Genomic DNA, 21,709 nt, shown 5'->3' on the forward strand with positions numbered 1-21,709 from the left:
TTTGCCGAAATTTCCCCTCGGATAAATGACGTGGTCAGTATGAGTCATCTCAATCATGTTTTCGCGTTTTGGGATCTAATTTCGTTGACCACTCCTCGTTAACTGCCTTAAAAAGCACAGCAATGGGAGACCCCGAATTTTGACGTGATACCTCGCTACGTCATGACGTCCCGCAAAAGGACGTTGATATGTCAGGATACATTTCCGGGGGTTGCGATTGCAAAATAAGCACAATGAAAAGCATAAATTCCGCAAACTTTTCCACTAATTTGTTGTGTTTTAAATGTGAGGAAGCACGACCTTGTGCACCCAACACTACCGGATACAAACGGCACTCTGCAAAAGGATGGAACGTTTTTTTTGCACGATCGCTTTTTCAGACAAAAGTTTTGCTCATTTTTAAAAAACAGGAAAAGATAGAACGCAAACGTGCACAAGCGGTACAAGTTTTCGTCAATATTCGCATATTTTTCCACGCATTATACATAAATAACAGCCATTATACCCTGAACACTTTTCAATAAAGTTCCTCAACGGTGTAAGCCAAAAGAGCTATGTTTTCACTATATATAAAGTACTTCGACATAAAATGCGTTTTAGTGGGCAGAATGACAGATATCAACGTTAAAATACTCTAGAAACAGATAAAAGTCTGAATATGTTTAAAGGCAAAATATCTTTTAAAACCATCGACATCATTATATTTTCACGCACGCAAACTTGTGACGGTGAAAGGGCATTTTTCTCCCAACACATCAACTATACGTAAAACTACCGTGTAAACGGCGGTAAAGACACAAGCCACATTTAAAAACTTAGTTCGTTTGCCGCAGGCTGTGTACGTCTTGACAAATTTCAAGTGGCAACAGAGGATTTATTTTTGCTTAAACTATATGTAGTTTTGCCGTCAAAAAGTCGAATAAAATAGACGGCGAAGGGTGTAACGTCATGTTAATGCCCAACTTCAAACAACTTGACCTGCTTCTGTCTGTCCTTGACGATTATAGACGTGTTCTCTACATAGCTGGTTTTCAAATGGCTTTTCGCGGTGTGGTTGCGATTATAAAGGGAAAAAATTACCCGCCTTTCCAATGTACAAAAACCAAAACAACTCACAAAGCCCCACAAAACGACACAAAACGACACTTTTGCAGCCGGCACCAAGCAAACTGTCTAACACTTAAAGGCTAAGATGACAACCGTAATTAAACACTTTCAGGCGATTAACCTCTCCCTCATCCGATGTGAATAATGTCACCCCGGCCTCGTTAAACGTAATGCGGCACGATCGCCGGTCGTAGCAGCGTTGAATATCCTTATAGCGATCAATTATTTCGCTAACTACCAGCTTTTCTGGTTTTGCGCACGGGACATTGCAGGTTTATTTGTTTGAGTCTCTGCTGCGCAAGAAGCAAAGTTTTGAGGCCGGAAGTTACTGCTTCTAGTAGGTGGTTAAACGCTAAATGGCATTGTTTCTTAATTCGCATTTTAGTGCCAAATACGTGGAGAACTTTGTCACATTACCCTAAAGGTTTTTCTCAAGATTAAAAAAGGTCACGAAAACTCTAAAACAGATAAATCACAAGCGTTTTTCCTGAACCAAAATGAGCTCTGTTAGTTCCAACTTTTTCAAACCGATTGACTTGCTCGCATGCGCTGGACCTAACTTTCAATGTTTTGTCAGAGAGCAATATACACCTTTTTAACCGATATGTTGACGCGGAAATGTTTTATGCAATCGTAAGATTGGCAGGATCGACCCACTGCACAGGTCTTACTCGGCGATCACAGCTATCGTATCGATACCATTAACTTCGTATCCCAGGCATTGCAGCCATACGTTAACAAATGATCAGTTACAAATTCCAGTTGGTATTTTACACATAAACACCACAAGTTAAGTGAAGATTTTTTTTCAGATTATGAAAGTAGATGCCACAGTTCCTTTAAAACATACAACAAACCCTGCGACGAGGAAGAACCGATCTTGGATTTCTCCAACCTCGCTTTCCCAATGTATGAAAAAACACGCCAAGACCAAAACTATAAGGTCGAATGTTGCGGTCAAATCTTTGGAAGGCCAAGGGAACAAGTCGTGTTTATTTTCCAGACCAACGCATAGGTGTCCTACATGCCTGAATGAACGTAAATTTACTCAGCGCTATGTTATGTCTAACCAGAACCCGCCATGTCTTCACTGTTGATCCAGAACATTGGTAAAACAGTCCGTTAGCTGTTGGGAGAAGTATAAAATGATTCACATGTTAACCTCTCAACTGAAATTCTGCTACAAAATCACAAAACAATTCGTATTTTTTATCGCTTTCAGCTGTTCCTGCCTGGAGTGATCATAAGTCCACTGCAGAAAGCGCCAAAAATACCTGTAGTCCTCAGCCTTCATAAAACTGGCATAGCAGATTCATACACCCCCACTATACCCCAGGCTTTATTGCGGTTTTAAACGTAACTCGTTCCGCTTCTTTGAAAGCAAACAGGCCCTGAAAACTTTGCTTCTTGATATCGACCACGCAAATCTGCGCAAATGTAGTTTTTGCAAAACATTTTTTTTTGTCTTGAGTTAAATCTCTCACATACAGACCACAGGGTTATCCTAACACGCCATATAGCAACGGGCTGCCATTGACATTAAAATGAACTAGGTTGCTTGAGCGCTATTTTGTCTCGCAAAACTATTGAAGCGTGGAAACAAACGCATTCTGTGCACTTCACAATGTCGCGGAGAGCTTTAGGAAGATTTGCTGACTAACATGTTTTACCGCTCTGCACGTCATAGATGACGCAGAGCGAGGTGGTAAACCCATCCCTAAACAGGGCGATCAGGTGTGCGTTGCAGAAAAACAGCACTGACTGTTTACTAAAGAATAACAATACACGTAGGCAACAAACTTTTCACCTAAACAGCTTCACGAAGTCGTGGCTAATAATAAATGTTTGCAACGTAATCGCATTCGAGAACCGTTGCACAAAAATGATCATGCCGCAAATCAGATCCGATAAGTTTCACGTACAATTGTCAGAAGTTCGTATTTTGCAGCATATAACCGAAAATTGGTGTAAAATCTGCGCGGGGAAAAATAACCAAAAATTGCCAGAGTAGTTAAGATTGCATCTATAAATAGGCTGTGAATTATCGCCCGAGACTTCATAAAGATCTTTGCCGAATCGCTGTAACAAATGTTTAAAAATTTCTCAACGTGTCTGGCATAACTCTGTTTGGAATTGCGCTTAATGGTATAAACCTCGTTTAATCCGAAACTGAAAATAAATCACAAAGCAGACGCGTTTTCCCTTTGGCAATGAACGCATTTCCTTTTACGATAAGTATTGTATTTCTGCGTCACTTGCGTTTTGATGTTCGGTGACGTCATGTGCATAAGGCTTCACACGTGGTGCGGTTTTGTGTTCAGTACGAGGCTTGGATTAGAATTTCTCCTTTTGTGGCAAGACGTTAAGACTGACAAGAAACTTTCCTTGGACGTTAAACCATGGGTAGACGTTTCATAATACTCTATTTAAAGTAGGTTTTAAACGAAACGTATTGCGCAAGAGTCCTAAGGGTCAAGGTTTTTCATTTATTATCTTTCGACCAAACGTTAAATTTCGTAAGAAAGTTTTGTAATAACCCTGTCATCCACCAAAGTTTGCACTAAGCGTATTTTTATGAGCATGACGTGCGTCATTCAAGCGGTGTTAATTGCAAAATTCCAAGAAATTTGACAATCGGATACCGAAACCAAAATTAGCATTGCTTCGTGCTTTTGAAATTGAAGGGAATGATGTTTCAACAGTTACGAAATCACAGGCCAACAATGCATGAAAACTAATACAATATTTGGCTTTGAGAAGGGAAACTAATGCAACCGACATGAATGAAACCTCCAGACACATTACAGGAACATAGACCAATATAGCCTACCGTTGAATAAAATAAACTATACTTATGATAAACCCAACGCCAACATTAACTATTCGAGCGCGAAATAAACCCATCGTTTAGGGATTGTCTCGAAATTGCCTCGGAAAGTTCAAACGTTTTGCTTTAAGCGAAGCGTGAAACATGTTGAAGCAAAGGGTTTTATTGATTATGCAAACCAAGTTCGTATTAAATGATTCATTTGTTCGATACGCCGCCAAGCAAATAACGCAAAGTTGCAAAAACGTCGCACTCGCATTCTGGCAAACTTAAATTTGTAATCTGATAATGATGCAACCACAGCACGCTTCCGCACACAGAAAATTTCCGTGAAATCGAGAACTTTCGAAATACCGCAGTCGTTGCCAACTTGCTGTGGGCGTGGCGTACAATTAAACGCGTGCGTCGACAGACGGGTTCAAGAAAGCAAATTCATTGCGTCCAAATGGAACATTGAAAAAGAAGTATGTGATCTCGGTTGTTTACAACCGTTTATTTAGGCGCTGTGCCAGGGCGATACCACGATCTGTGCTTAAATTAATCCAATAGTAATACAAACCAAGTAAACACAGTTGCTTTGGTTTCGAAATGATTTGTTGGGTATGTAGGTTTTTCATAGTTTTGGATGTTTATAATTTGTTGTCAAAAATAATGCAAACTTACATCGATGAAAGGAGCCCCATCCCACATATTGCGCACTTGCTATATGCAAACACGTGTCCGACATGGGCAGCCAACTAACAGCGGTTTTACATACATTAACATAAACACAGATTAACGAGAAAAATATTGTCGGCCACAGGCGGTCGCAACACTGCTAGCAGCCAACACACTACTTCATTAGGGAAGCTGCCACTACAACTGATACTTTTCTGTGCAAGCAACAAGTAAACATGGCTGGCAACCTCACCTGCTGCTAGTCAAAATGAGAAACGCAAATTTCAGTCACCAATTTCCTCGCCTGTGGGTAATTATCTGACGCCGACTGGCCTGAAGGCTACTGAATTCTACGCAAAGCGCCAAAACATAATCGCCTGCGACCTATCTCAATGTATGCGTTTGTTGTTTTCGGTTCGGTTGGTGCCACACTGGCAACTGCAAACACGGAATAAACTTTAGGTAATGCTAAAACACGTGACAGCAACCTTAATTTTTTAAACTGACTTTATGTGTGGAAAGGTAAACTGTACTTTGGCACGTGGAAAGCATCAGAAATAACTTCGTGCAAAGAATGCCGCCAAGTGAAAAACTCCAACGGATAGCGGATAGGATTTGCATGTAAGTAATGAGAAATGGGCAAACATGTTCTGTCTTTCGCTCCTAAATGAATACCTCAGCAATTTGGAAAGATATTTCCGAGAGCGACAACCTGTTTACCCTGGAAAATACTACTACATCGGGTCACAAAGTTCTTTCCAAACTTGATCCACATATAAGATAAGTCTATGTAAAACAGAAATCTGTGCGAATTTTAATGATTAGGTGTAAACAGGGCCACCACCGTTATTTTTGTTTATAAATTTAACATGAAATACTACACGAAATCGTAGCGCTAATATTCGCCAAGATTTTTATGTTACATAGGTTTATATGTAGATCTTTGGAAAAAACTTTGTGACCCGGTGTAAAAGTATCTTTCGTTTACCCTACAACACAAGTGTTTCCTAACCTGGTGGTTCACCCCAGGGTAATGCAATTTGTGCAGTGGTAAATGAAAGTGACAGGGCAGGTGAGAAATTTTTTTGACGATATCTATTTTGTATCCAATCCTCTGGCTGGAAGTCATATCGTTCTTATTTCTATGATTTTTCCCTGTTTTTTTACAATCTGCAAGCACTTCTACACTTATAATAATAACCCAGTATTGTTGCTCTGTGTGTTTGTTCTGAACTGTTTGCTGGAAGGCAAATGAACTGTTGCTGATACCTTTATTACAACAAGTGTCAGAAGCCTTTAGTGGAGTCAATTCGAAGAAAGGTTTTACATGGTCGCCTGCCCACTGTAACACGCTGTACTGCGTCACTCAACAACATTTAACCACAGTATTTTCATAACGCCAGCCATGGAAAGTTTCCGGATTTGTGCAACTCGAAACTCTGAAGCCAGCGTAAAATCCCAGCATCGCTCGTGGCTGCAAACCAAGGTATTTCGAAATACTATATAGTTTCGAACTCGCTGCAAATGACACGACTACAAACCGCCGTTATCGTCTATATGAACATTTTAAGAAATATTAAAGGCTTACAGCTGAGCAAACAGCTTTTAAAGTTGCAAACAACTTTAGATTTGGAATTTTCACTTATCGTCGATCGCAGTCATAACCTTATGTGGGGCGCTCTTACACTAATGCATAAATATTCTCTAAGTATTTTTCAAACTTCTGTAAAGATGTGTCCTCCGTCGAAACGCAGTCTTTAATTCCTTCACGATCGCATATCCACATTTATATGCGCATATACTTTTTACTTCCTACCAAACACACTTTGATGTAACAAGCCCACATCACGTGACGTAGTTATTCGACTGTTGAAACGTATTTTAAACATCAACCACGCCAAAGGTTGCACTATTGGAGAGGTTGGCAACCCGTGGCTCTTTCATCTCTGATATGGCGACATAGTGACTGTTGTGTGCGTTGGGAAGTCAAAAAAATCCATGCCAACATAGGTTTTGCGGCCCAAAACTTGTTTAGTTTAATGTAAAAAGAATATAACTGGCTCTTTGCTTGTCAAAGGTCGCAGACCACTGCACTAACGCAACAGACGCGGGCGTGTGCGGTGTGACGTAATAAATATATATTCTATACCACTTAAAAGGTAACGCACATACAAGAGCGTATATGCAATATTAATACACAGTAGCGAAATACTAAACGCTACTGGCCAAAGTCTAGCTTGGTTTTTAGAAATTTACAATTTTTTTCATAGCACCCACGCATTATTAATTTTTGCTTTATCACAACTCTTGCTGAAATTATTAGACTAGTACCAAAAACCCAAGGCACGGTTAAAAAACGAGTAAGTCAAACAGGTTTAATATCAGTTACTTCCATCGTTATCTTTACATAACCTTAAATCAACATCGTAAACGCCATGTAGCGAAGCTGGCTGCTATTTCGGTCTGCAAAGAGTGGAATGACCTTTTCACACACTGCCATGACAAGGTAGAAAGTTTATGACTCAGACAAAGGTAATTCTGTGGAACGCAAAACCATGAAATAGAAGTTAAATTGACTTCTAACATACAAAAACGTTACAGGCAATACATGCATGTAATTGCTTTCTTTTCAAAGGTAATGCAAGATCATAATACAAGTCTACTTGCGAAATGCTTTTACTGATGCTATACCAGACATATTCATTTTATAAAACGGCCCTTTTGGCAAAACAAAACCGCTGATCTTTTACCTGACTTTATGATTTTTGTACAACATACGACAACTTTCATCAACAGTGCATAAATTTAACTACGCACTTAGTTATCTATGAATAACTCCACAAGAGGAGAATAAATAAGTTAGATCTTGCTTTTTAAATGCGAAATAATCGTTCCATCAGTTTTGAAACAAATAGGAAAATGCTGGTTGGTTGAATTTCTGGGACATCACGCAATCATCAGGTGCTCCTCATCTTTCCACCCACCTGGGTCACACCAGGCACTTGAGTCCTATCTAGTAAGACCCACCGGCCCTACGTTTTTTGGTCCAAATTTTAAATTTATTTAATGTAAAGCAGAAAAGCAATGCTGAAAACTTGGTCTGGGGCAGACGTTTCTCTCATATAACTTAATATAACAACTTCGTCTGGCAAACGTCTCTGTCTGGCGTGTTCTAAATGTGCTGACATGACTGAAGATATCACGCGCTCAACACGCGCTCCCCAAAGTTTGGGAGCAACCTAGCTATGCCACACGCTACGCAGGGATTTTGAGGTCATTTCTGCCCCAAATATTTGCATGCATTATTCGCTGGATTGAAACCGACCAGAAACGATATTTCAATCTTATATGCGTATTTGCATTATGACATCACAGGAAATAAATTTAAGGTAAAAAATGCAATTTTTTTTTTAAAATGGCTTGCATATATCATCAACTATTGGGGCAAAAACAGCCGAGGATTTAAAGTAAATTTGGTTGCACTGTATACTCATTCGAAAGCATGATTCTGCAAAGCTAAAATTGAGGAAATTTGTCCGCGAGGGTATTTTCAGCCTTGAGCCATTTCGGAACGAAACTCTGCGTTAGCTTTCCAGCGAACCGTGAAGATTCCTTACGCCGTGCTCGCTCACGTGTAAATTTAGTTTTTGCGAATAAGCTTTACGTAGATTTTAAGCTCGTCAGCAAACTCGTATTGTGATGCAAACATCGTGTAAGGTTCAAGTCTGTGTGCATGCGGATAAATTTAAAGTTTTGCGGTGGAATTTGATTACGAAAACTACACAAGAAGTAGGAATGTTTCTGCTCGCCAAAGTGGAAACCCTGTAGAATTTATAAAACTTCTGCACAACAGATAGAGAGCACAATTCTAGTGTGGGATTCACTCGCCCACAGTATGTTCACTGACGCGCTACTTCTCGTGGTCACAAAAATCAGCCAACTGCTGTTAGCCTAATGTTGTTGTCCTACGTATTTATCAGTTTGGAGTAAAGCATAAGCATCAATAAAGCCAATTTATGACGAACACCTGACAAACAGATACCCGTGTGATGTGGTCAAATATAGAAATCAAACAGTTCGTCGGTTGCCTCGTCCTACAAGTTGGCTCTGACTCCACTGGTATACACGCGCAGACCACATAACTGAGAGCTGATTTTAGCTCTCCCACATCGTTTTTAGACGTAGTTTTTGCACAGCTACGAATTGGCACGAAACCAGCTAGTAAACTAGTTTGAACTACGCCCGCAGCGATTTTTTTACCGTTAGCCAGGCGGTATCTCCTCGTCTGCCGGTGTTTTGCACACAAAGCCAAGAAAAATCACATACAACTCGTGGTTTGTGTGGAGTCAATTGCTCTCAACCAATGCTACCCAGGATGTTGCTGGCCCGATGACGAAAACCACTTATAAGGACACTGGAATCTATGAAGTACCACAGCCATGAAGTTAGTTCTCGTATTTAATTTCATGGAGTGGCGTTTTGAATTTTTAAACTTTGAATAACTTCCAGTGTTTTATTCGTTTACAATTTGACAAAACTTAACCTGCAGAATTGCATCCAGTCAAAGCACAAAAACAAAACATCTGAATATTAAGCTGTTTTTAAGATGAAGAAAACCGATCTGCCTTTGTTGCGGACAAAACCTTCTTCTATGCTGTGACTGTCGTGTCTGCGCTATAAAACGTGCGTGGGCATCCAGGTGTAACCAATGCTGAATACGTTAAGTGGCCTGAAATAATTACAAATGCATTGCGTTCACCACGAATAAAGGAAAAACGACACAGATGAAATTCGTCGATCAATAAGTTCCTGTAAAGGAATTATCATTCGATGCGCAAAGAACTCTCTTTATCCTGAACTTGCGCCAAACAGTTATGTAAGTGGTCTGCATTTTTGGCTGGCCCGTGCCTTGTATAACTTACGTTTAATCCAACACTGGGTATTCCCAACATTTTTGCAGAGATGGATAGCTGAACCTGAATATACATTGGGGTGAAAGGACGGACTTTGTGATGAAGTAAAGTTTGCAAATACACAAAGATCATAAAGCTCAACGACGTCACTGGGCAAACACGTGTTAAATAGTGACAAAGCTGACTATTGCATAAAAGCGAACTGGGGTGGCTTAAAGTTCAGCCTTCAAAGGACAAAAGTTTGCAGTACCCTCTGGTGTACAATAGCTGCTGCTGCTGCCCTGGCAATTCCCTACTTCTCTAGACTGCAGGAGTTCCTAGGATTAAAGCACAGCAAAAGTGTTGGGGTTTTACGTAACTCGAACAATGGCTCTTATGTCCGGCTGAAGTGGTTCCACAATTCACAAGAACCCTCTTGAAACGAAGAAAAAATGATCCGCAGCATTTATGGTCTCAGTATCGGTTTAGACTCGCTCTGTTGCGTCCCCTTGAAAAGGTTGTTTTAAATCAACAACCATGAAAAGTGCACGTGTATTCGTTTCTGTGGCAGACCGCCTCGTTATATATTTAGCTACGAAATGCCTTTTGGTTATAATATGACACACTACATTTGACTTATTTAACATTTTTCAAAAGGAAATGCCACGATCAAACTGGCGTATATTAACTGAAGCATGACGGACTGCAAAGAAAAAGCATTTCTAGTGTATATTATAATAGTTACAAGGAAAGGATACCACGATCACAGAAACGTTACATATATTTGACTTACATACCAACACTGACAGATTTTAGCCTGAAATTGACGTTTGTGGCACGTGGTAAGCATTTGCTAATTGTGGTAACAGCAAGATCGTTTTAAAAGTTGTGCGACATGTAAAGTTGTGCGACGTGTCAAGGTTCCCAACTCCTTGGTAAACATGTGATCCCGGGAGTGGCGCTTCACCGTTAATTCAGTGAAAGAACTTGCTCTGTTCGTTCGATGTCGGCATGACATAAACCCTATGTAAATACTGTAGCCGGATATATTCTTCGGAGGGAGACTGACTTCAATGTTATCAAAAAGCCACTGGAACTATTACAAAAGTTTGAGATTCCATCTATATACCGCAAACGCATATTCATCACGCTTTTCACAAAAGGTGGCTATTGAGCTATTTTGAGCATACATATTCCTTGATCTCTTTAAAGATATTTATGTTTGCGCCATCAGTTCGTTCACCATGGTTCCTCCTAGCTAGGGAGTATAATATGGATAAAGAATGCGTGTCTTGTTTAAGACCAATCACTTACATGTAAAAATGCTCCGACAGCATTACCACTGGTTCCTGCTAACCTCAAGTTAAGGACACAATATTATTTTTACCTCCGTATAGTTGCAACAGTTCGTTACACTCGGTAAAGCTAAAGGACGAAGCAAACACATGATTTTTTATGTAGACTCATAGACTGACAAAGATTTCGTGGTAAGTCGTAACGTCATGTCAAGTATGGCTTCAGTTCCCTCTCGAGTACACCAGGATGTCTCACAAATTGTGGCAGATTCTCTTGGTGAAACACTTGTTCAAACCGCGTTGCTTTCGTCCTACGTCTGTGAATTAATCGCCTGGTGCGCCTCTGTGACCCATCTTCTTTTAGTAAATCTTTCTTCCTGGCCTTATAGTCCGATTTTTACTGGTGTTTAGTTTAACAATGACTTTTTCTGAAGAGCAATTTTTCCCAATATATTTTTATGCGACCCCAATTTATAAAAAATCCTGTTTTGCAAATTCTCCCAACCCAATGATTAGAAGTCATTTTCGTTATCACAGGGCAGTCATTCTCAATGTCTCCGACGCCTTAACCTGTTTATTACTTTTAGCTGCAATCTGTAGGCATTTGTTCATGGCACTTTCTTGCTGTATAGATTTGCATGATGACCAACGTTGTCTGTAGCAATCATTTTCATACACATAACTACACGTCTTCTGTGGAATTGAATTTAATACCTTTGTATTTGAAGTTATGTTCACGAAAAGGGATTTCTATTAAAAAAGCCATGCCAGACAAAGCCCGGAACGATTAACGAGATTCAATCTTAAGAGAACCCTTTTGTCTGTTGGGCGCTTGGTGACGCTGTACAGTAACTTTTTGTTTCTGCCCCCAATTGATTCGAAAGTGTTAAAGAAAAGTGGACGATACAACAGGGAGTTGAGATCCATGCAAGCCGCCTTTGTACAGCGTATTTCACCACACTCAATTTTACATATATTTGTTGGAATTCAAGTTGCCAAAATGATCGATAAATGTTAATTTCTTGATGTTGCACTCAGTGTTGTTCTGTTGAAAGTCGAGTTGATGCTCTGCAGGTGAGGATATATGTTTGATATGATTATTCTAAACGCAACACGAGCCAACTTTAGTGCAAACACCGGTCAAATTACTGTTTTTTTACTTGTCGGCGTTTTTACAAATGTTGATATTCGAAGTGCATTAAAGGAAATTATGCTTTCCAAACTAAAACCATAATTTAGTGAATGCAGAACACAGCCACCGACTTACGGAGATACTAAATCTTCCAAATAAGTATTATTCATTGCGTAAAAGCTGCAGACAGATGGCCACTGTTTCGACCTAAAGGGTCTCATCAGTGCAGCTGCTATAACTATCAGACGACTTTGACTAAACGGCCAAGCAAAGACTGCCACTATGTGGTGACTATACAATCACCGTCATACGTTGAGCACCAAACTAGGTGCAACCTTACGGAGAAAACAAGGTGGAAACACTATGACCAAGCAAAGCTTAACCAATAGTGCCGTCAGGCCCCGTGTCGCAAATGATCATATGATAAGCAATGTGGAGCCACTAATATGAATTGTGTATAAGCTGCAGACAGATGGCCACTGTTTTTTTTGTTTTTTTTTGGAAGGTCTCATCAGTGCAGCTGATGTGACTATCAGACGACTTTGCTGACCAAACGGCCAAGCAAAGACTTCCACTTTGTGGTGACTATACAATCACCATCATCCGTTGGGCACCAAACTAGGTGCAAAAAAGTGGCTGACCTGTTTTTAAATGTAAACAGAAAAAATTGTTCGTTAACATCAGCATGGTGTCGGTCGCTTGATATAAATGCCTTGGCATAGCATGTGAGACAGTTTAAGCAGGTACTTTGTAACAGTATTTGGACATAACAGTAAACAACACAATTTTTGTACGCCCAATTGTAAACACTGCCACGCCACTGGCGACAGGAATAACAAAGGGCCAATATTGAAAAACAAATCATTAATCAACGTGCGGCAAGCAAGCCTTGCGCAATCTTTGTCGCTAGGTGAGGCTTTGGAGTGTTTTTAAAAAAAATATTTGCATAATTTATTTATTGCCCCCCAAAAAAACCATCAATCGCAAACACCAAATGCGTGTTACATGATTAGGAAGCCGATGGCACAATGCTAGCCGCATTAAATACATCAGTAAATACATCAGTATTTAATCAAATTCAAGTTTACCTTCGTTGGTAAAATTTGCATCGACGTTGTTGGGCGATCGTCTTTTTAAATGCTGTTTACCAGTGTTGACGTTCAAAAATGATTTAATACATTACATGCAATTTTATCAGTACTATCTCGGTTAAACATTAAAAAGGCATTGTGGGACGGATGTGCGGATACATTTAATGAGTTGTAATTTCACCGATGATGACATACGTTTTTACCAAAACATCTCTAAGAAATAAATATGTCAAAAATATGTGCACGACTACACATATATTGACCATTTGATAAAACGACGAGTTGTGGTTCAGGTACTGTCGGAATTCAAGCTTCAGTGTGTTTTGGGTGTGAATGACGTCATTAAGAGCCACAGTCAGTTATATTGCCACTTCCATGCAAATGATAGCTGACGAATAACACGCACTGGATCGTTAAAAAACTGTTTATGGCACCCAGCAGTAAATACTTCAAAGCCGATTTTGAATGTTGAAAACAGATGTGGGTGCGCTTTGAAAGAAACGTATGTTTTAAATTATTCGAACCTGGTTATAAAAAGCTTTTAGCTTTATCCCACCAAACTGTTTATAATAACATTGTGGTCTGTGAAGTCAGTAACTATTTGCGTACGTATAAGTGTATATTTTGTCTCCATTTGCACAAGCTTTAGGTCTGTACCACGACCAGCAGGAATTATTAAGGTTGGGAATTGTCCGCTGAATTCAACAACTATGCCAGTGGTGGCTATTATCGTGGGTGTTTCGCTTGGTGCTGCTGCTTTGGGTGCTGCTGCTGCTACCGGTGCAAGATACTTATACACGCGTTTTATGCGTCGAAGAATTCAAGGTGATTGTTGAATATGACTATTTGTATGAAATATACTTTAACAAACTGGTATATGCGTCGTGGCACACTTCTTTACGAATTTGTTCTTTAGTGAATTAAAGTGAAAAAGAGTATAAGTTAAAGGAAATGGTTTGGATTTGAAAGTTTTGTTTTAGTACTGCAAATTACTTTGGGTTTAAAAGGTTTCTTTGCAATAATATAAACAAAATGTCTGATGCCAAAACGTTTGCGAACCACCGACACACACAGCAATTTGTTTGTTTGCATATTCTTTCATGTATATTGTCAATAAATAATCGCAATAAAAAGAGTTGTCTGGAAATTATATACTTTACACTTAACTGTGTGGTTTATAAAGAGCAAACACACAACCCCCAAAACGAAGAGCATTCACAAGATCGGATAAATACCTCTCCTGTTCGGTATCGCCGAGAAGATCTTCAACCAAGTAACTTGCGCTTGTTGTAAACTTGAACCATGTGTAAATACTCATTTACACATAGTTTATTGCAAATCTGAAATCGTTATTAGCCGTTGCAACTGGAGATGTTGCTTATTTAAAATCACCCAAAACATAATATAACAGTATCATTCATGACATAAGCACGATTAAAGAACAAACATTTTGGTCATATGCGAAACTGAATGGTTTGCTGTTTGGTCGAGTTAATATTAAAATTTACTTCGGGTGGCAATAGTTTCTTTGCCATAAAACAATAGGTTTGGTTAATGACGTCATTTACATTGGTTTACCATTTTATGTCCAATTCACCAAAATGTATGAATTTTTGATTAAGGAGGGCTTTTACCCTGCAATTTAGGAAGACATACAAATATTACGAAACAATCGACAGTTAGCCGTAAAGTCAAACGTTCATTTAGATGTAACGGATGATGACACATTTGACGAAGGACAGCAAAGTCCAGAAAGTGAAGAAGCTGTGTTATTCCCGCTGCACAGCACTATGCGACGTCGTCAGATGACAGAACTTACAGGTTAATAACAAGCATTTCAAACCTAAGGCATACTTTTTATTTATAATAATAAGTAAATCTCCGTTTAGTAACAACGACAAAATGAAACCCTTGTTATATATTAGGCCTTTACTGATCACCTTATACTGATAAAAGGGCAAAATCAGTGTGAACTATGTCAGGGTTTGTCATTGAATAAAAAACAATGTCGTGTCTATGTAGAGACTCGTAAAACGGGAGAGCGATATACAGAGAGAAAAGAAAGAAACTTACATTACAACGATGTAGAACGTCGCCAGACACCAATGACCGGTAACTATAAGGAAAACAAGATATTACTTCAAGGAAACAATTGGCTCAATTTTGATTGAAATAATTGGCTTTAAGAAACATGGCAATGACAACGGAGAAAGAGGACACCGTTATTAAACTTTTTTTTTTAATCGAACTACACGATAAAACGTAAACGTGGGAATCCTACTACCTGTTAAATAAACGTGTTCCAAATGCACAATATACTGGAGATGTTGCTACTTCAATGCAACGCAAATTTGATTTACATATTAGTGTAGGACAGATTTACATTTCTTAACAGATGGACGACACCGCGTTCCAACCCACCAACAAAGTAACATGCCATACAAAGCTATTGACGGCAGTGTTTTTGATTTCGACCCAAACAAGGATATTGACAAGTATAAGTGAATGTTCATACAAGTTCAAGTGCACAAATAAATCATCTTAATCTGTGTTAAGTGATATATTTAACCGAAAAATTTGTGAAAAATTATTGGCTATTGAATGAAATTCCTGTGATTTATTTTGATTACATTGGTCACCAAAACTATATTTGTCAAGCCAGCTGTCTCGGTGCAGGTGAAGAGTATTATTCACTAGAAATTAGAAACCATTCCCACAAAAAATACAGGCTACCTTTAATTTATGTGGACCAATTTGGCAAAATCTGGGCCTATTGTGTTATTTGAAAAACGACCACATAAAATCACTCAACGCTTTCTTTTACGCAGTCGCAATTTAGTTTCAAATGAGTTGAGCTTAACAACTGCAGTCAAATGATTACAACTTAGATTTTTTTGAGGAAATGCAGTTGAGTTTTACCTCAGACCAATCAAATCGTTGCAATGCAATAAGCTGTAGCAGTGAGTACTCTGGAAAACAAAGTTTGCACAAAAACTAGAACTCTGATGGCCGATGTGGTTCATTTTTGTGGTTACCTGAAACACCTCGTTGATACATCATATCGTCAGTAACGACCGACTTCTTTCTTTTGACAATACAGTGGTAACTTTCATTTGGTCATGTTTGTCACGTACACCCATACTTCTGATGCAAATACCCCACTTTACGACCCAACAGGCACTCAGGTTAATCGCTTACAGAACTGTAAAGGTTTTCACGGTAATGGGCCGTAAACGCAACATTAACAGTCTCACAATGCAGAAGTTTGTTTGGCTTACATAAATACTCTGGCAATGAAGAACTGAAACAAACAAATGACATTTTTAAACAAGTCAGGAGATAAATCCCGTGACGTGTTTGGCAACAACCATTCGTATTTACCAATGACCTTGGTAGCTTGAAGGAGCATCCAGTTTGTATTTCAGGTTCATCTCTGCCATAGTATTGTTAAGTTGGTTGTTTTATTTTGTACTTTTTCAAAGTCAATTTAGTCAATATAGATGCCGGTACTTTTAATTGTGGGTGCCGCATAGCTGGAGCTGACATTGCTGCAGTTGGTGCTGCAGGAGGTGAAATTTTTGTTTTTAAAAGATGTTCAACTAACAGAGGCAGGGGAGGAACCAACCCAGGGTATCGGTATTCTATCTATTGGAAAAACGTATTGGCACATTAAACATTTTATATTCGTTTAAAATATTAGGGGGAAAACACAAGAGATACAGATGAGCAGCATCCAGGTTTTCACAGATAATGGAAGGCAAGATACGTCAAATATTTTGAGATATCGCCAGATGTCAGCAATAATACACATTTTGTTCGGTTGCTTTGGAACTGTTTATTGAATTAGGAAAAAAAGAACTGTAGCGGCACCTAGTGAGTGGTGACCTATATTGCAATTGCTAATGGCCACCAGACGGTGGCGAATTCTTTTTTTTTTCAGGAAAAAATTGCATCGCGTACAGATCATCATGACTTATGAGTTCTTTTGTTGGAATATTCAAATACACTTTTTATTATCCGAGTTGTAGCCGAAATTACAGATCTCTGCCGTGAATAGCTTTGTACGCCATTTGGCTGGAATTTCTTTGGTGGGTTGGTACTGCCTATATGTTTAATGGATGCGAGTGTTTATGGAAGTAATACAGCAAATTAACGTATAATAGATACCGGTTATAGCAATCTGGTGATGTTCTGTCTCGACGTAGTGGATATCCCCATTCTATCTATATATTGCTGCCTGATGTCTTGAGTTTTCCGCAAGACATTTATATTAAAATGACAAAATTTGACACGGCCTGCCACTGGCTGTCATATTGTAATAGCTGAACAGGAAAGGCATTTGTAAGATCTTGCAGATGATCTTCGTTTTAGGGATTGAATGTTTGCTCTTTGGAAACAACACAGTTAGTATGAAGTACATAATATCTAGACAATTTTGTTTTTGGATTTTGAGGGCGATAATATATTGGTGGCACAGATCGGACTTTATTTCCCCGACGCTTTTCTTGCATGCGCTCATTGTAGTACTGATGATGAACCCAGTTAGTGTTCGAAACGTTTACTAATGATTAACAGCATTTTAGCTTTGGCTTTCATTTTCAAAGTTATCAACTCCATATATTTTGCACCCAAGTATATTTGAGCATACATACATTTGAACAAGAACTTAGGATGCTTGTTATAACATGTGCATAGAAACAAGTTCGTTTTATATTTTGAAATTGACTGTGAACTATCCACGTGTCACGAAAAAGAGTTGTTGCTGGAAGGTGGATTTGTGCAATAAAACGTTTTCATTCTTGAATGAACAGTTGGCATCTGTGCGAGCACAATGGTTATCATGACGGAAACTTGGGACAGCAGGAACAATAGTGAAAGAATAAAAACCACAAATGTTATATATCTTGAAAAAAAACACGGAAAATGTACGTTTGTACAACGAAACGACTGTTTTAAATAAACTTATTTGTATACGTTTTGGAGTTTACAGAAACTTTTGTGGTGATTTTTCTTAGCTTTGCGTGCTTCAAAGACAGATGTGGGAATTTTGTCTAACTGTAGATAGAAAGTTACTGCGGGCATCGGTCAAATCAGTTTACTATTACGGTTCGTTCCTCATCCTACATGTACAAAAACTACGTCGAGTGAAAACAGTGTGGGAGTGCTGAAATCAACGCTTAGCTATGTGGTGACGAGTGAAGTCTGATCCAACTTGTAGGATGAATACGCTTCATACTACGTCAAGACGAGGTTAACGAAAAACTTCTTTGTTTCCATATTTGACCACATCACACGGTTATCTGTATGCCAGGTGTGCGTAATAACTTCGCCTTTTTGTTGCTTGCATATTACGTCAAAGGGATCAAATTGAGACATTAGGTTAACATCAGTTGGCTCAGTGTTACCACGGGAAACGCAATGCGTCAGTGAACACTGTGGGTGAGTGAATCCCACACTGGAATTAAATTCACTGGCAGTTGTGCATTTTTTTTCTCTGGTCTACGATATAGTTGATAAATTCCAGAGTGTCCATTATAGTAAGCAGCATTTGCTGTCAAGTACTGCCGATGAAAGTTGTTGCATGACATAAATTGTCTGTAAGAATTTGGATGTTTTAGGGTTTATTGAACTTCTATTTTATGGTTTTACTTTCCGCAGAATTCCTAATATCGGAGTCATTAACTTTCAGCCCTGTCATGACAGTCTGTAGAAAGGTTATGCCACTCGTTGCAAACTACCAGTCAGCTTTTGAACTATACGTTGATTTAAGATTCTGTTAGGGTAACTGAAGTTAACAAACTAATTTCAAACCTGGTTGAGTGCAATCGTATTCTCCAATTGTGTGTTTTTGGTACAAGTCCGAAAACACCGGGAAGATTTGTTAAAAGCCCGTTGATTAAGCGAAAAATTAATATTTTGTACGTGTTATAAAAACATTCTGCCTTTTAACTAGAGTTTCCCTACTGTGTATATTGTTTCATATACGCACTTTTGCAAGCGTTGCCTATAAAGTTGTGAGGAAAATATATTATGTCATGCCGCTCAAATATATTACGTCATGCCGCCTGCGTCTGTTGCATTTGTGAGGCCTTTGACGTGGCTGACTGCAATGCAAAAATATGAAGTTTGCGTTTGATGTGCGCCACACCAACCGAATACCTACGTCAGAATGTGTTTAGTGGTATGTAAATGTGCATATGCTGCAATTTTAGAGAAATTAACGACTGCGTTGTGACCTCCATGCATTTAGATAGGCTGACCATGCCCAATGACACATCTTTTCAGAAGTTGTTAAAAATTTGAACAGACTTACAGAAACGGGAAGATATTTGTTCATTTGGGTGCAAGGACCCCACATAAGGTTATGACTGCGATTGACAATTAGTAAAAATCTCAAACCTGAAGTTGTTGGTATCTTTTATGGCCGTTTGCCCAACTGTAAAAAGTCGTGTCATTTGCAGCCACTTCAAAACTACATGCACTTTTAGTGTAGTGTGAAATGTTTCGAAATACCTTGGTTTGCAACCACGAGCGATAATGGGAATTAACGATTGCTTCTTAGTTTCGATTTGCGCAAATACGAAAATTTTCCATAGCTTGAAAGGCCCCACATAAGGCAACACCATGTGTTTGGCAACACGAACCTCACCCGGTTTGGCCTTACAGTGAAGTTTTGTGAGCTGTTTTATTTTGTTTTTTTATTTTGAACAGAAGACAAAATGTCAAACACGCTGATTCTTGGCGCTCTTGCTGCAATAGGTGTGGTGACATTATACAAAATTTTATTTCAAGAACGCACAGCTAATGACGCTCACAGCAGCCATCAATCTGGTGCAAAGCAATCAGAACCACCACCAGGTAAAACTAGAAATTTGCCAATAATTATTATCATATCTATCTTTAAGATTTGCGTAAGTGAAATACTGCTGTTTTGATGGTATATATAAAAGTTTAATTTTTGGGAGAACAGTTTCTTTGCCATAAATTTACAATGGCTTTACCATTTTATTTTCAATTCACCAAAATGTAAGTACTTAAACATTAGGACACTGCTGCATATCTCATACCTCAAAAAAAGGCTCTTAAAATATGGCAATTTTTGGTGAGCCAAGTCAGGCTTTATTATTTAATATTTTAAAATTGTCTATGGATAGACTCGTATCAGGGGAGAGCAATATGCAAAAAAAAGAAAGAAACTTCCATTACAACAAGTTATTACTTCAATGAAACAATTGGCTTTATTGAAACATGGCAATGACAACGGAGTTTTTTTTTACTTATTACAGTTATCAAACATTTGTTTTAATCGAACAGCACCATTTGAACGTAAATACGGAATTATCCAATTGTCTCTCAAATTAACGTGTTTCAAATGCACGTTTTTACTGGAGAAGTTGTTAGTACAATGCAAAATAAATTGTCTATGTAAGGATTGAGTTTAGCTATAAGATTTGCATTTCTTGACAGATGGATGGTACCACGTTCTAACCCACCAACAAAGTTACACGTCAGACAAAGCTTTAGGCGACAGGTATTGTAAAGTTGACCCAAACAAGGAAAGTGACAAGTATAAGTGAATATTTTCATGCAAGTTCAAGTCCACAAGTGAATCAACTTGATCTGAATTAAGCGATCCTATATTTTTCTGAAAAATTTATTGAAAATTATTTTGATTACATTGACCACAAACAATAAGTTTGTGAAATAGTTTGCCAGCTGCCTCCGCGCAGGTTACGAGTATTATTTACTTGGATATTAAACCAGTCCAAATTTGTATATTCTTTTAAAAATATACGCTTACTAAATGTGTTTCAAAATGACTTTGTATGTTGTTCTGAGGTATACGATCACAACACCAGAAGATGTATCACAAACTTATTATTACCTCGTGTTAAAACCAAACGAGGCCAACAAACGCTGAAGTATGCTTTATGGTGTAGAATAACATCCCCGAAAATATAAAATGTTTCAGTTTTACTGGTTTTAAACATGCTGTTATGAAACACATGCTCTCCACGCTAACCCACGTGTTTAAATGTCAACATCCCTGAGGTATTTTCATGGTATGCGGCACGTTTTGATTCATTATTTATTCAACACTACTCCTGCTGGTGGCACATTTCCCTAATTATCGTTTGCTTCTGTTTTCTTTGCGACGCTGTATTCATGCAATCACGTGTTTTCTTTCTGCTTATCACAACGATTAGGATTTAAATAACATTTTTTCCCAATTGTTACTTTCACGTATCTTACAATTTGAATATTTATTAATAAAATTGGTTACATCAGTTTTTGTTACTTCCAAGGGCCAACCTCTCGATAATCACTTTTGGTTCTAAGCTGGCACATCCCGTTAATATAATGTGTAATCTGTTTTTTTCGCTATTTTCGATTGCTTTTCGCGGGAGAATGTTATGTTATGTTAACGATTGTCTTCTTGTTTTCACAATACAGTAGTAACTTTCATTTGGTCATGTTTACGTCACCAAATCTCCAAAGCTCATTTGTGGTATGTTGAAATTATTGCAAGTGAGGAAATTGTTGATCATTATTTCTTGATTACGTTAATGGAAGTGGTGTTGTATTTGAAACATATCACGTGTGTATAATTCCTGGAAAAACTTCTTTTTAAATATTGGTTGTTGTGTTTTTTGTCCAGAAATTTCCCTTTTTCCCAACACAAATTCACAGCCGTTGAATTGTCAAAG

The 21,709-nt window shown here is 38.5% G+C and overlaps 1 long non-coding RNA gene across 1 annotated transcript; it reads left to right on the forward strand.

Annotated features, from left to right (window-relative positions):
• The first annotated feature begins 18,614 nt into the window (after positions 1–18,614).
• On the forward strand, positions 18,615–21,672 carry LOC145911629 (uncharacterized). Its single transcript, XR_014403252.1, has 2 exons — positions 18,615–19,859; positions 20,469–21,672. It is a non-coding gene; the product is annotated as an uncharacterized LOC145911629 (long non-coding RNA).
• The last annotated feature ends 37 nt before the right edge of the window (positions 21,673–21,709 follow it).

Source organism: Ascidia mentula, chromosome 8 (genome assembly GCF_947561715.1).
Source record: "Ascidia mentula chromosome 8, kaAscMent1.1, whole genome shotgun sequence".
NCBI classification, from domain to species: Eukaryota; Metazoa; Chordata; class Ascidiacea; order Phlebobranchia; family Ascidiidae; genus Ascidia; species Ascidia mentula.